This window comes from Antechinus flavipes, chromosome 3 (genome assembly GCF_016432865.1).
Source record: "Antechinus flavipes isolate AdamAnt ecotype Samford, QLD, Australia chromosome 3, AdamAnt_v2, whole genome shotgun sequence".
Classification (NCBI taxonomy): Eukaryota; Metazoa; Chordata; class Mammalia; order Dasyuromorphia; family Dasyuridae; genus Antechinus; species Antechinus flavipes.
In genome coordinates this window covers 98,897,273-98,913,334 of record NC_067400.1, presented here as the reverse complement: position 1 = coordinate 98,913,334, position 16,062 = coordinate 98,897,273, and positions in this window count along the sequence as shown.

Genomic DNA, 16,062 nt, shown 5'->3' with positions numbered 1-16,062 from the left:
GTAAGACCAATTCAACTGTTCTTTTCTAGTTCTGATAACATCTAGATAGCCTTGCATGACTCCTATCATTCAATGCTTTTGCTCCTATACATGTGCTGCTAAATGAAGGTGGAGAAAATTGCTAATGGCTCTGAACCACTATGTACTTATATCACACAAACTCAGCTGAGCCTTCATTGTTGCTAAGTAATGCTACTTAAACATAACTTACTATTCTCTCTCCATAATGGTTCTTCCAAACTTGTTCATTCTTCCTCAAACTTCACAGTGTTTCTCTTAATCTCATTCTCTTAGCTGAGAAAAGTTTTTTACAGAAATTTTGAAGCTGTGTGCTGTGAATTTCTTCTCTCTTCCTCATCTTCTACCTTTAAGATGCCTTCTGTCTCTTTCTTCTCTGTCACCCTTCTCTCATATATAATGAAGGGTCTAAATTCTTAGAGTTAATCCTTCTACTTGTTCTAATGATCTGATTCCATCCTATCTCCTCCAACAGATTGATCTCTCTATCATCCATACTGTTTCATTTATTTTCATTATGTCTCTCTCTACTGCCTAGAAATATGTTTTTGTCTTTTTTAACTTAAAAACCCTATATTCTTACTTGTATCCCAGCTATCATCCTATATTCTTTTTGCTCTTTGTAGCTAAACTCATTAAAAAAGACCATTTACAATCAATGCTTTCACTTTCTCTCTTCTCATTCTCTTCTTAATCCATTAAAATCTGCTTCTGACCTTATAATTCTACCAAAACTGAATTTTCTCGTTACTAATGATCTCTTTCTTAGTTGTCAAATCCAATATTTGATTATTTTCTCAAATTTTTATTCTCTTTCAATTCTTTTATATTTTCCTCCTTGATCATCTTCCCTCACTATGTTTTCAGTATACCAATCTCTCTTACTTTCCTCTCCATGTCACACTCTCTCACAGGATTCTATCTTGTACCATCTTTTCTTTTCCCTTTATACTATTTTAATTGATCATCTCATGATCATCTATGAATTTAACTAACACATCTATTCTGATGATTCTCAAAGGTATCAATTCTATCCCAATCTATTGGGCTCCAATCTTACATCTCTGGATCAAAGGGTATGCACATGGTCACTCTTTCAGTATTATATCGATTTAGTCACCAAATCATTTGATTTTTCCTCCTCAATATCTTTCTTATAGATCCGTGACTTTTATGTTCCTAAGACTATCATCTTCATTCAGGTCTTAAGTGAATTATTTCAAATTTAGATTATTCTTTATTTTGAAAATTAACTTTTTTTAATTCTATGATTTTCTTCCCCATCCACTGAAAAAAAAATCTAGTGTAATAAATTCCTCTATTGGTCATAATCACAAGTGGATATATTATTTTGTATAGTTTGTTTATCTACTTTCTCTTAAAGAGTCGGATAGCATTTCTAATTATGAATCTTCTGGAATCATAATTGATCTTCCCATTGATCAAAGTTGTTCAGTCTTTCAAAACTGGTCATTTTTCCAATGTTATTTTTGTATAAATTGGTCTCTTATATTTTGTTTCTTCTGCATTAGATTATACAAGTCTTTCAAATTTGTTCTGATACTTCTCATTTTATTATTTCTTACAACAAAATACTATTTGACTACATTCTTATGCCACTTTATTTGTCTATTATGTGCTTGGGATGAACAATCTCTTGTTCTTACTGTCATGATAAAATAAAATAAAAATGCATTGCTTCATATAAGATTTATCCTCTTTCTTTGATATTTTTAGAGCTATGGGCCTAACAGTGGTTTTGCTTGTTTAAGGGCTACATACAGTTTAAGAACTTTCTTGTTGCAGTTTCATATATTTTCCCAGTTGAATTTGAATGATTGGCTAATTCATATCTTCATCAACAGTACTAATGCATCTGATTTCTTACAACTCTAACATTTGCCATTTTCTTTCCTTCCTTACCCCCTCAACTTGGTCATGGAAATGACATGGGACTTCATTGTTGCTTTGATTCATTTGAATTTCTATAATTATTAGTAATTTGGAGAATTGTTTTTTCTTAAATCTAGAGAGTTAAGATGGGTTCTTTCGAGAATCACCTTTTCATATGCTTTAACCAATTATCAATTGGGTAAAAGGCTCTTTTTTTTTTTTTTACAAATTTTAATCATTCTATATTTGTAAAGGATTTTTTCTCCTGTTAATCACTTCTCTTTAAATATTAGCTGTATTATTTGTTTGAAATACAGACTACTATAATAACCTCCTAGTTCTTCCTATTTTCAGGGTATTGTTATTTCAATCTATCCAGTGAGTTATACATGACTATGCTATTCTTTTTAAAGCATAGTTCTGACTACATAATTATCATATGCAAAAGCCATTTAATTACTTCTCATAATTTATTACATAAGGTCTACATGTCATGGTCTGGAATTCAGGATCATCAATTCTTTAGTCCAAAGTTACCTTTTTCAAGCATATCTCTTTCTATTTCCTTATATTTCATTCCTGTTCTTCTACTTATCATTCCCCAAACACAGAATGTATTTTTTTTCTTTCTTACCCTTTTATCATATGTTTTTCACTGGAGTTGTGGGGTTTTTTGCACCTTTTTTCATCCCTGCTGCTGGTAATATATATTTTAAAAATTCAGTATTTTCTTTAAAAAATTAGTCTGGAATATGATGCAATATACCATATGACAATATGACATCAGAAGACTAGAATTTTTTTTTTGGCCCATTTAAGGCATCTGTTTGAGTCCTGGTTTTCTTATTTGAAAGAAAAGTTAAAAGTAGGAGAAGATGATCTTTGGTCCCTACCACCTTATAAATTTTTTTACACATATTCCAAAGATCTCATGAACATAGGAACACTTATATTTGATAATATTGTTTCTTGACTCATTGTATCTTCTAGCTCACATTTTTACAGGTGCCATTGGAAAAGAGGATTAAGAATTAATTTAAATATGCAGCATTAGCCCAAATGTTGATCACATTGGGGAAAATTGTAGCTCAAAGACACATATGCAAACCTTCATTATAATGTGAATTAATACAATCAGATAATTACTTTGCATGAGAAACTTAATTTTAATGATTTCTAACTAACACATATAATTAGTCAGTGAATCATGTACATGTAAAAGAGATTGATAGGGCTAAGGTTAATGAAAGAATGAACACATGAACACACTTAGAATATTCAACAGAAGTATAAACTAAAGCTTGTAGGGACAGTAGCCTTTAATAGAAGGAGGAGAAAAATAAACTAGCTTTTCCAGAACCTTTTTGGATCTTTCTTGCTGGGGTCCTGGTTCTCCTAGAAGACCTAGGACTAGAATATCTATGGGAATAATAGTCTCTCAGTCCTCAGAAAGAGTGGGGCTAAGAAAACTATATAGAGAAAGATAAACACAAAAACAAAGGGACATCGATAAAGAAACCAACAGTGACAGAAAAACACAGGGAGAGGAACTTCTTCTCCAATAGATCAAGAATAAAACTATTTGAGTCCACCTGCACGAGTGAAAAAAAACAAATGCCCTTCTTAGATACTGTCCAAGTCAGGAGAAAAAAGAGAAATACAAACATCATTTTCCCAAAACAACCAAACACGGTAAAAGATTTGCCTCTGTTCTTCAGTTATATATAAATAAATATATCAATCTCTATCATCTCTGTGTTTTTTCTACATTCATACAATCATTCATGTATTTTCCAGACCAGGCTGGGAAATTGATAACAGTTCCCATGAGTTCAGTAATCACTTCTTTGCAGATAATTCCCAGATTCATATCCATCCTTATTTTCTCCCTGAGTTATGGTCATAGATCACTAACTATTATTTTCATCATATCTCTTTTATAAACCACACAATGCTTGCACATGTTTCACATACTTAAACAGAATATATTCTTTTTTCCATTCTCCCATCTTTCCTCATATCCACCCTTCCTCTGAATTCCTCTTTTATCTCTGTAGATGTCAGCATCCTCCCAATTCCCCAGGTTCCCAATCTCACTGACATCCTTTATTCTTCACTACCAATCAACATATCCAATGCCAATGTTTCCTGCAAAACACCTCTAATATATGTCTCCTTCTTTTCAATCACACAACCACAAATTTCATTTGGGCTTTCACCATCTCTCATGTGGACTATTGTGTCTTCTAATTGATCCCCCTAGCTTGCTTTCTCTATTTCAATCTATTCACTACTTGTATATGAAGATTTTTGTTTTTGTTTTTGTTTTTCCTTAAAGTATGTTTTTGACCATGGGACACACCACTGCTTAATGAGCTCCAGCGATTTTTTATAATTCCCAAAACATTAAGTCCTTTGGCATTTACAATTCATTATAACCACCTTCCTGTGTTTTTTAAGTTTTTTTTTTTTTTTGTTTACTTGTCCTCTCACATTCTATTACCCAGTACCATTGGCCTAGCTGCAGATGTCCATTTCTTGATGCATAGTACTACACTATGCATCATCTCCATGTGGCCTCTACATCCTTGGATTACTCTGCCTTTTATCTCAACCTCTTGATATTCATAGATTCTGTCATCAGCTCTATAAGAAGCTTTCTCCTGCTAATTCTTGTGCTTTACCTTCTCAGACTATCTTCTACATTTATATAGAGACCAATCCAAACATTAGTTGACATAGTTCTGATATGTATCAAGGTATAGCATGTATATTTCTCAAGGACAAGAACTATTTTATTTTCCATTTTCATATTCTAAGCATTTCCTAAAAGATATAATAATCTCAATAAAGACTGTTGGTTGACTGATTTGTTCTATTGTATTTCTCTTTTATTTTGTTCTTGAAAACATTTCTTTGTGTGAGCATTTATGTTTTTCCTTTACAGAAATAAGTCAGTTAACCACACAAAAGGTAATGATTAAATATTTTTGAAAGATGCAGAAAAACTTACACCTAATGGAAGAGTAGACATTCTATGGGGACCCTGATAGAAATATTTAAGGCAGATTTTAATATGGTAATTAAAAACACATTTTGTATTGGTTTTTTGTCATGATATCTTTGAATATTCTTTTGATCTTAGAAGGATATTGTGCATAATCATAATAACATAAGTATGTTTTCATGATAATCAGGAATTTTAATAGCTGTGGTCAGCTGGGTTGGTAGTGCATCTTTCTATTTATTTTTTTTAATGGAATAAAATTCAATATATACAGAATAAAAGAGTTTTATATAAAATTATGAATTTTGCTTATGTGGTTTATTTTTATAAAATGTGTATTATATATGATATAATATCCAAAGCTGTTATCTTTAATTTCTGATCTTTTAGTCTGTGTGTCTTTAGATGGTTTCTTCTTTCCTTCTCGTCTTCCTCATTTTTCTCTTTCCCCTCCTTTCACTTCTTCCTCCTTCCCTTCATTCTTCTTTCCTTCCTTCCTTTTGCCCCTTCCTCTCTTCATTCCTTACTCATTTTTTGCCTCTTTCTTTTTCCTTTCTATTTCTCCCCATTTGTTCATTTTTAATATTTTCTATTATCCATCATTAACTGTAAGTCCTAACTTATAACAAAGTCAAACTAAATAAATAGCACAATAGCCAAATCTAAAAATATTTATGTTCTTTTCTCCTTATCTTTCTGCTAAGAGGTAGGATGCACACTTCTTTTGAAATCATAATTGATTAGTACATTGATTAGAGTTCAGAAGTCTTTCAAAGACCTTTTCTTTGACATTATTACAATCATTTGAATTGTTTCCTACTGTCATTTTTTGGGGGTATTGTTTTCATTTTGTGTTAATGCAATTTAAAAAATGTTTTTCATTCTGGTCATTTTTATGACAAAATAATATTTCCTCACATTTATGTGAAGTCTGTCTTTCAAGAGAAAAAAAAAAGGTTCTTCAGAGAAGTCCTATCAGTACCTCATAAAGCTCCATTTTGTCCCCCAGTATTTTCAATAATTTGGGATGAATTGAAGAGTGATATGAGCCTTTGGGAGTATGACTTAATTTAGCATTTTAATTATCAATAAAAATTGGTTAAGTGTCTACAATTGCCAGACATTATGCTACTGAAGTCACAAATTAAAACAAAATAAAACAAAATTTCCAGAGGGCAGGGGCCAAGATGTCAGAGAATGGACATATCTTTTTCTGATCTCTTCTTGGCTTCCCTCAGAATTAACACCAGATCAAGACTCTGAATGGGTTTTGGAGTGACAGAACCCACAAATATTTGAACTGTAACAACTTTCCTATAAAGGTTATTTTGGGAAAACTTCAGGAATAGTCTGTTTCAATCAGGGGTGTAGGGAGGAGATGTGGCCTAGCACAGAAGCGGCACAGGGAAATCCAGGGCAGCCCAAAGGTGAAAAGACCTTAATGGACCAGGAGAATTCACTGAGAGGCTCTTAGATAAAATATAGCAGTGTTTGCTACTCTCTCATGGTTCTGAAGCCTGTGGATTAGCAGACTAACTGTAAGACCAAAGTAACTATAAAGGGCAAATAGCAAGCCCCTGAAACCCAACATGATAAGGAAGACTTGGCCACATCCACTCAGCACAGCACCCACCCTAAGACAGAGTGAAGAGACTGTTCCCTGTAGAGAAACTTGGGGCAATCTCCCTTTTGTCCTAAGAGCAGACTTCACCTTTGAAAATGAGCAAAAAAGCAAAAGGTGCTCTAAAAGTAGATAGTTATTGTAGAGACAAGGAACAGACCTCAAGCCCCAAGGAGACTAAAAGCAAAATATCTCCAGGTGAACCTCAAAGAGTGAGATCAGTTGCTCTCTAATTCAAAAGGTTCTCTTGGCATAATTCAGAAAGAATCTTAAAGGAAAGTTTGAAGAAAAATGAAGGAAGCAATTGAAAGGTTTGGAAGAGGAAACAGAAATTGAAGAAAATCACAAAAATAATTTCAGTGAAATGGAAAAAGAAAACAACAACTGGAAAAACAGAAATGATTAAATGGAAATTGAGAGAAATGCCCTCAAAAAGAATTGGTGAAATGGGAAAAAAATCAAATGAACAAAACAACTAGTTTAAAAGTCCAATTGATCAAATGCAAAAGGAGGTAAAAAAAAAAAAAAAAAAAAAAACTAACTGAAGAAAACAATTCACTAAAAATTAAAATTGAACAAATGAAAGTAAATGACTCAATGAGACATCAAGAACAGGACAACAAAACCCTCTAAAAAAAGAAGAAAATAGAAGAAAATTATAAAATACCTCATTGAAAAACAATTGATCTGGAAAATAGATCCAAGAGAGACAATCTAAGACTCTCTTCCTGAAAATCATGATAAAAAAAGAGCCTAAACAACATCTTTCAAAAAATAATCAAGAAAAATTGCCTTTTTATCCTTGAAACAGAGTAAAATAGCCATTGAAATAATTCACCTATTAGTTCCTGAAAAGACCACAAAATGAAAACTCTAAGGAATGCTCTAGTAAAATTCTAGAAATATCAGATAAAGGAAAAAATACTGCAAGTTGCTGCAAAGAAATACTTCAAATACACCAAGCAGCTCCTGAAAGAGACCACCAAAAAAAAAAAAAAAAAAAACACTTCAAGAAATATTGTAGTTAAATTCTAGAAATATCAGATTCAGAAGAAAATACTGAAAGCAGCCAGAAAGAAACAATTTGAAAACTGAGGATCCACAAATCTGGATTATAAATGGCTTACCAGCTTCCATTTTAAATGATCAAAGGACCTGGAATATAATATTCCAAAGGGTAGAAGAACTTGGTTTCTAGCCAAGAATCAACAATCCATAAAGTTAAGCATTATATTGGGGAAAAGATGGATATTCAATGAAATAGTTAAATTTCAAATATTTCTGATGAAAAGTCCAGGCCAGAGCAGAAAATTTGGTCTTCAAATTAAGAAGCCAAGAGAAGTATAAAAATGTAAAAAGGAAAGAAAAAACAATTGTTTCTTTTAAAAGTGAAACCATTTATATCCCTATATACCAACATGATTTGTTTAAATCTGGAGAATAGTATCTTTGTTAGGGGTACACTTAGATGGCATAGATATAACTTGATTTTATTATATTGATATAAAAAAAGAAATTGGGTGGAAAAGGGAATGTACTGGGAGAAGAGGAAAGGGGAGGCAAAATGAAGTAAATTACATGAAGAGGTGAAAAAGATTTATTACCACTGAGGGAAAGAAGGGAGGGGGGTGAGCATTGTGTGAAGCTTAAACTCATTGGATTGGAGTCAAAGAGAGAATATCAGACATATTTAGTTTGATAGAAAAAGTTGTCTCACTCTACAGGGAAGTAGGAGGGAAAAGGGATAGAAGAAAATGAGAGGCTAATAGAAGGGAAAACAGAAATAGTAGGGGAAAGATATAAGAAAAGACAAAGGGCTGTAAAGGGGGAGAACTGTTTGAGGGAGGTGGTAGATAGGAGTAAAATACTGGGGAGGAGAGAAGGGGGAAAAGGAATGAAAAAGTTGTAACTTGGGGAAAATAAGATAGTGGGAAATATAGTTAATAATTTTTTTGTTGTTGTTTGATGCTTTTTTTTTTTTAAATTATAGCTTTTTATTTACAAGTTATATGCATGGGCAATTTTACAGCATTGACAATTGCCAAACCTTTTGTTCCAATTTTTCCCCTCCTTCCTCCCATTCCCTCCCCCAGATGGAAGGTTAACCAATACATGTTAAATATGTTAAAGCATAAATTAAATACAATATAAGTATACATGTCCAAACAGTTATTTTGCTGTACAAAAAGAATCCAACTTTGAAGTAGTATACTATTAGCCTGTGAAGGAAATCAAAAATGCAGGAGGACAAAAATATAGGCATTGGGAATTCTATGTAATGGGTCATAGTCAACTCCCAGAATTCTTTTGCTGGGTGTAGCTGGTTCAATTCATTAGTGCTCTATTGGAGCTGATTTGGTTCATCTCATTGCTGGAGATGGCCATGTCCATCAGAATTGATCATCATATAGTATTGTTGTTGAATTATATAATGATCTCCTGGCCCTGCTCGTTTCACTCAGCATCAGTTCATGTAAGTCTCACCAATCCTCTCTGTATTCCTCCTGCTGGTCATTTCTTACCAAACAATAATATTTCACAATATTCATATACCACAATTTTTCAGCCATTCTCCAATGATGGGCACCTACTCAGTTTCCAGTTTCTGGTCACTACAAAGGGGCCGTTATCAGAACCTTTGACTGTAAAAATGTTTTCCCACTTTATTGCTTTCCTTCTAGTCTTGTCTGCATTAGTTTTGTTTGTACAAAAAATTTTCAATTTGATATAATAAAATTTTTCTATTTTGTGATCAATAATGATCTCTAGTTCTTCTTTGGTCATAAATTCCTTCCTCTTCCACAGGTCTGAGAGATAAACTATGCTATGTTCTTCCAATTTATTTATAATCTCATTTTTTATGTCTAGGTCATGAACATATTTTGACCTTATCTTAGTGCACAGTGTTAAGTGTGGGTCAATGCCTAGTTTCTGCCATACTAATTTCCAATTTTCCCAGCAATTTTTGTCAAAAAATTAATTCTTATCCCCAAAACTGGGGTCTTTGGGTTTGTCAAACATTAGATTATTAAAGTTATTGGCTGTTTTGTCCTTTGAACCTAACCTATTCCACTGATCAACTAGTCTATTTCTTAGCCAATACCAAATGGTTTTGGTAACTGCTGCTTTATAATATAATTTTAGATCTGGTACAGCTAGGCCATCTTCAATTGATTTTTTTTTTCATTAATTCCCTTGAAATTCTTGACCTTTTGTTTTTCCATATGAACTTTGTTGTTATTTTTTCTAGGTCATTAAAATAGTTTTTTGGGGACTCTGATTGGTATTGTGCTAAATAAATAATTAGTTTAAGTAGGATTGTCATCTTTATTATATTTGCTTGCCCTATCCAAGAGTATTTAATATTTTTCCAATTGTTTATATCAGACTTAATTTGTGTGGAAAGTGTTTTGTAATTTTGCTCATAAAGTTTCTGATTTTCCCTTGGCAGATAGATTCATAACTATTTTATACTATCAGTAGTTACTTTAAATGGAATTTCTCTTTGTAACTCTAACTGTTGGATTTTGTTAGTGATACATGAGAATGCTGATGACTTATGTGGGTTTATTTTGTATCCTGCACCTTTGCTAAAGCTGTGGATTATTTCTAATAACTTTTTAGTAGAATCTCTGGGGTTCTCTAAGTATACCATCATATAATCAGCAAAGAGTGATAATTTGGTTTCTTCATTACTTGCTCTAATTGTTTTAATCTCTTTCTCAACTTTTATTGCCAAAGCTAGCATTTTTAATACAATATTGAATAGTAATGGTGACAGCGGGCAACCTTGTTTCACTCCTGATCTTATTGGGAATGGTTGCAGTTTGTGCAGAAAATGTCTGTCAGAAAAGGAATTTGGTAGGACTACTTCATTCCCTATTTTTTCAAATAGTTTACATAGCACTGGGGCAAATTGTTCTTTAAATGTTTGGTAGAATTCACATGTAAATCCGTCTCATCCTGGGGATTTTTTTCTTAGGGAGTTGATTAATATCTTGTTTTATTTCTTTTTCTGAAATGGGACTATTTAAGCAATTTACTTCCTCCTCTGTTAATCTGGGAAGCCTATATTTTTGGAGGTAGTCATCCATTTCACTTAGGTTATCAAATTTATTGGCATAGAGTTGGGCAAAATAAGTCCTTATTATTTCTCTAATTTCCTCTTCATTGGTAGAAAGTTCTCCCTTTTCATTTTTAAAACTATTAATTTGATTTTCCTCTCTCCTTTTTCTAATCAGATTTACCAAAGGTTTATCAATTTTATTGATTTTTTTCATAAAACCAACTCTTAGTTTTATTTATTAGTTCAATAATTTTTTTTTTTACTTTCAATATTATTAATTTCTTCTTTTAATTTTAGAGTTTAGAATTTGAATGGGGGGTTTTAATTTGGTCTTTTTCTAGCTTTTTAAGTTGCAAGCCCAATTCATTGATCTTCTCTTTCTCTATTTTATTCAAGTAAGCCTCTAAAGATATAAAATTTCCCCTTGTTACTGCTTTGGCTACATCCCTTAAATTTTGGTATGATATCTCATCGTTGTCATTATGTTGAGTGAAATTATTGATTTTGTCTATAATTTGCTGTTTTACCCAATCATTCTTTAAGATGAGATTATTTAGTTTCAAATTACTTTTTAGTCTACTTCCCCTAACTTTTTGTTGAATGTAGTTTTTATTGCATTGTGATCTGAAAAGAAAGCCTTTACTATTTCTGTCCTAATTTGAGGTCTTTATGTCCTAATATATGGTCAATTTTTGTATAGGTTCCCTGAACTTCTGAGAAAAAAGTATATTCTCTTCTGTCTCCATTCAGTTTTCTCCAAAGATCTACCATATCTAATTTTTCTAATATTCTATTTACATCTTTAGTTTCTTTCTTGTTTGTTTTGTGGTTTGATTTATCTAATTGTGAGAATGCAAGGTTGAAATCTCCCACTATTATAGTTTTGCTGTCTATTTCTTCTTGCAATTCTCTTAACTTCTCCTTTAGAAATTTAGATGCTATACCGCTTGGTGCATATATGTTTAATACTGATATTGCTTCATTGTCTATGCTACCCTTTAGCAAGATATAGTTTCCTTCCTTATCTCTTTTAATTAGATCAATTTTTGCTTTTGCTTGATCTGAGATAAGGATGGCTACCCCTGCTTTTTTTATTTCACCCAGAAGCATAATAGATTCTGCTCTAGTCTTTTATCTTTACTCTATATGTATCTCCCTGCTTTAAATGTATTTCCTGTAAACAACATATTGTAGCGTTCTGACTTTTGATCCAGTCAGCTATCTGCCTCCACTTATTGCGAGAGTTCATCCCATTCAAATTTACAGTTAAAATTACTAATTCTATATTTTCTGCGATCTTATTATCCCCAGATTATGCTTTTCTTTTTCTTGCCCTCCCCTAACCCTCTGTCCCACTTTTAAACTTATGGGCCTCACTTGTATCACACTGCTCACCCTCTTTAGGATCCCTCCCTCTACCCTTTGAATCTCTTCCCCTTTTTTGTACCCTTCCTTTATTACTCTTTTCCTTTTTCCTCTCCCTCTTTTTAATAAGGTGAGAGAAGTTTCTCTGTAAAACAAATATGTCAATTATTTTCTCTTTGAGCCATCTCTGATGAAAGTAACATTCACACAATGTTCCTCCCCCTCTCTAAATTCCCTCAGATATGATAGATTTCCTTTGCCTCTTCATGGGATGTAGTTTCCCTCTTTTTATCCCGCCTTTCCCCTTTTTCTGACATTATCCCCTTTCCATTTGTACTTCCCTTTTTTATGTTATATCAGTAAAATCAAATTATACATGTAGTCTTTTTTTTATATCCACAACAGAAATACAATTCTCAAGAGTTCTTTTTACCTTTTCTACATCTCTTGAGTCCTATGGTTGGAGATCAAATTTTTTGTTTAGCTCTGGTTTTTTCCTTAGAAACAAATGGAATTCATCTGTTTCATTAGCGATCTTCTTCCCTGTAAGAAAATGCTCAGCTTGGCTGGGTAATTTATTCTTGGATGCATTCCAAGTTCTTTTGCCTTTTGGAATGTCAGATTCCAGGCCCTTAGATCCTTTAATGTGGAGGCAGCCAGATCTTGGGTGATCCTTATTGCGACACCTCGGTATTTAAATTGTTTTTTTCTGGCTGCTTCTAATATGTTTTCCTTAATCTTATAGTTATGAAATTTGGCCACAATATTCCTTGGAGTTTTTATTTTAGAGTCTTTTTCAGCAGGTGTTCAATGAATTCTTTCAATGCCTATTTTACCTTCTGATTTTATTACATCTGGGCAGTTCTCTTTGATGATTTCCTGTAAAATAGTATCTAGGCTCCTTTTTTCATCATAAATTTTGGGAAGTGCAATAATTCTCAGATTATTTCACTAAGATCTATTGTCCAAGTCTGTTGTTTTTCCAAGAAGATATTTAATTGGACTTCCGGCCAAGATGGCGGAGAGGAGGCACACAGCTGTGTAAGCTCTGTGTTTTTCTCTCACTATCCATTTCATTTCATGCCTCTATTAATGCTTGATTGAAAAAAAACCTACAAACAATTACCAAGAACAGCCATCCTTGAGACTTGTCAGGAAAGGTCTGTTTTTGCACGAGGGCGGGGACGGATTTAGATCGGAAGCAGGCTGTGGGCAGACCCAGCAGCAGCGAGAGCACGGAAGGTGGCTCAGAGCCGAGCAGAGTGGAGAGGGGGTGCGGCGTGATTGCAGCAGTCTCTGAGGGGAGAGCTTTGCTACAGGATTGGATACTTTGCTCCGGCAGCAAGCCAGCAGCCCAGCAGAGAAGCTAAAAACACTGGGGGTGAGGAATACAACCCCAAACAGCTGGAGTCTCTTGGAACCTGGCCACTCCTCCCCCACAGTGACTCAGCACACTCTTGGATTTTAGAGCGCAAGCGCAGCACAGCCATCGCTGTCCTATTAGGGCCTCACTGCTGCAGTCTGTAGATGAAGCTCGGTAACACCAATCAGCCCTTCCCCCCTCCCAAAGAAAGCAACCTCCATTCAAGGGTTTTTTCTTTTGTTTCTTTGCTAGTTAGTCTTTGATTATTAGACAGAATGAGCAAGAAACTGAAAAGGACTTTAACCCTTGACAGCTTCTATACAGATAGAGAGTAGACTCTAAATCCTGAGGAGACTAAAAACAGAGAGTCTCCAGGTGAATCCCCAGAGGAGGAGATCATCTGTTCCTCAGCACAGATGAATCTCATAGAAGAAATTTAAAAGACTCTCACAAGGGAGCTAGAAGAAAAATGGGAAAAGGAGAGGGAGGCTTGGCAAGAGAGTCTGGAGAAGTCATCTCACTCATTTAAAGAGAGAGTGGATAAAGAAATCAAATCCTTGAAAAATAGGATTAGTGAACTAGAAACAGAAAATAGCTCTCTAAAAAACAAAATTGGCGAAATGGAAAAAAAATTCCATAGAACAAAAGAACTCAATTGGACAATTAGAAAAAGATTTTTAAAAAGTGAGTGAAGAAAATACTTCACTGAAAATCAGGGTCGAACAATGGAATTGAATGACTCGAGGAGACGAGAAGAATCAGTCAAGCAAATCCAAAAAAATCAAACAATGGAAAAGAATGTGAAATACCTTCTGGGGAAGACAACAGACCTGGAAAACAGATCCAGGAGAGACAACCTGAGAATCATTGGACTCCCAGAAAAGTATGATGAAAAAAAGAGCCTGAACACTATTTTCCAGGAAATTATCAAAGAGAACTGCCCAGAAGTCATAGAAACAGAGGGTAAAATAGACATTGAAAGAATCCATTGATCTCCTACTGAAAGGGATCCTAAAATCAAAACACCAAGGAATATAGTGGCCAAATGCCAGAACCCTCAATCGAAGGAAAAAATACTGCAAGCGGCTAGAAAAACCCAATTCAAGTATCAAGGAGCCACAATAAGGATCACCCAGGATCTAGCAATATCCACATTAAAGGATCGAAGGGCCTGGAATATGATATTCTGAAAGGCTAAGGAACTTGGTATGCAACCAAAAATAACTTACCCAGCTGGAATGAGCATCTTTTTCCAGGGAAGAAGATGGACATTAAACAAAGTAAGCGAATTTCACCTATTTTTGATGAAAAAGCCAGAACTTAACAAAAAGTTTGATCTACAAATACAGAGAAATCTAAAAAGGTCAAGATTAATCTTGGGAATTATATTTTGGCTATAAAGATGTATAAAGAATACATGTATACCTTGTTCTAGAAACTAGATGTGGAAAGGACATTGTACCAGAAAAAGGGTAAAGTGGGGGTACTACATCTCATGAAGAGGCAAAGGAAACCTATTATATCTGAGAGAAAGAATGGAGGGGGATGAATATAGTAGGTATCTTATTGCCTTCAGAATTAGCTTTAAGAGAAAAATTTTAGACATATTCAATTTATGGTGAAACTTCTCCCACCTCATTGAAAAGTGAGAAGGGAAAAATGAAAAGGGAAGGAATAAGCTAAGTGGAAGGGAATACGGAAACTGGGAGGGAGAGGGGTTAGATAGGGGGAGGAACTCTAAAGCTGGGGGAGGGATACTAAAAAGGGAGGGCTGTGAGAAGCAAGTGGTGCTCACAAGCTTAATACTGGGAAGGAGGGTAAGGGGAAAAGAAGGTTGAAAAGCATAAACCGGGGTTAACAAGATGGCAAGTAATACAGAATTGGTCATTTTAACCATAAATGTGAACGGGGTAAACTCCATAAAGAGGAAGCAGTTAGCAGAATGGGTTAAAAGCCAGAATCCTACAATATGTTGTTTACAGGAAACACACCTGAAGCGGGAAGATACATACAGGATAAAGGTAAAAGGTTGGAGCAAAATCTACTAGGCTTCAGGTGAAGTCAAAAAAGGAGGGGTAGCCATTCTGATCTCAGATCAAGCTAAAGCAAAAATTGATCTAATTAAAAGAGATGAGGAAGGGCACTATATCTTGCTAAAGGGTAGAATGAATAATGAAGCAATATCTATATTAAACATACATGCACCAAGTGGTGTAGCATCTAAATTCTTAAAAGAGAAATTAAGAGAGCTGCAAGAAGAAATAGACAGTAAAACTATAATAGTGGGAGATCTTAACCTTGCACTCTCAGAATTAGATAAATCAAACCACAAAATAAATAAGAAAGAAGTCAAAGAGGTAAATAGAATACTAGAAAAATTAGATATGATAGATCTCTGGAGAAAATGTAATGGAGACAAAAAGGAGTACACTTTCTTTTCAGCAGCTCATGGAACCTATACAAAAATTGACCATATATGAGGACATAAAAACCTCAAACTCAAATGCAGTAAGGCAGAAATAGTAAATGCATCCTTTTCAGACCACAATGCAATGAAAATTACATTCAACAAAAAGCCAGGGGAAAGTAGACCAAAAAATAATTGGAAACTAAATAATCTCATACTAAAGAATGATTGGGTGAAACAGCAAATCATAGACATAATTAATAACTTCACCCAAGAAAACGATAATAATGAGACATCATACCAAAATGTTTGGGATGCAGCC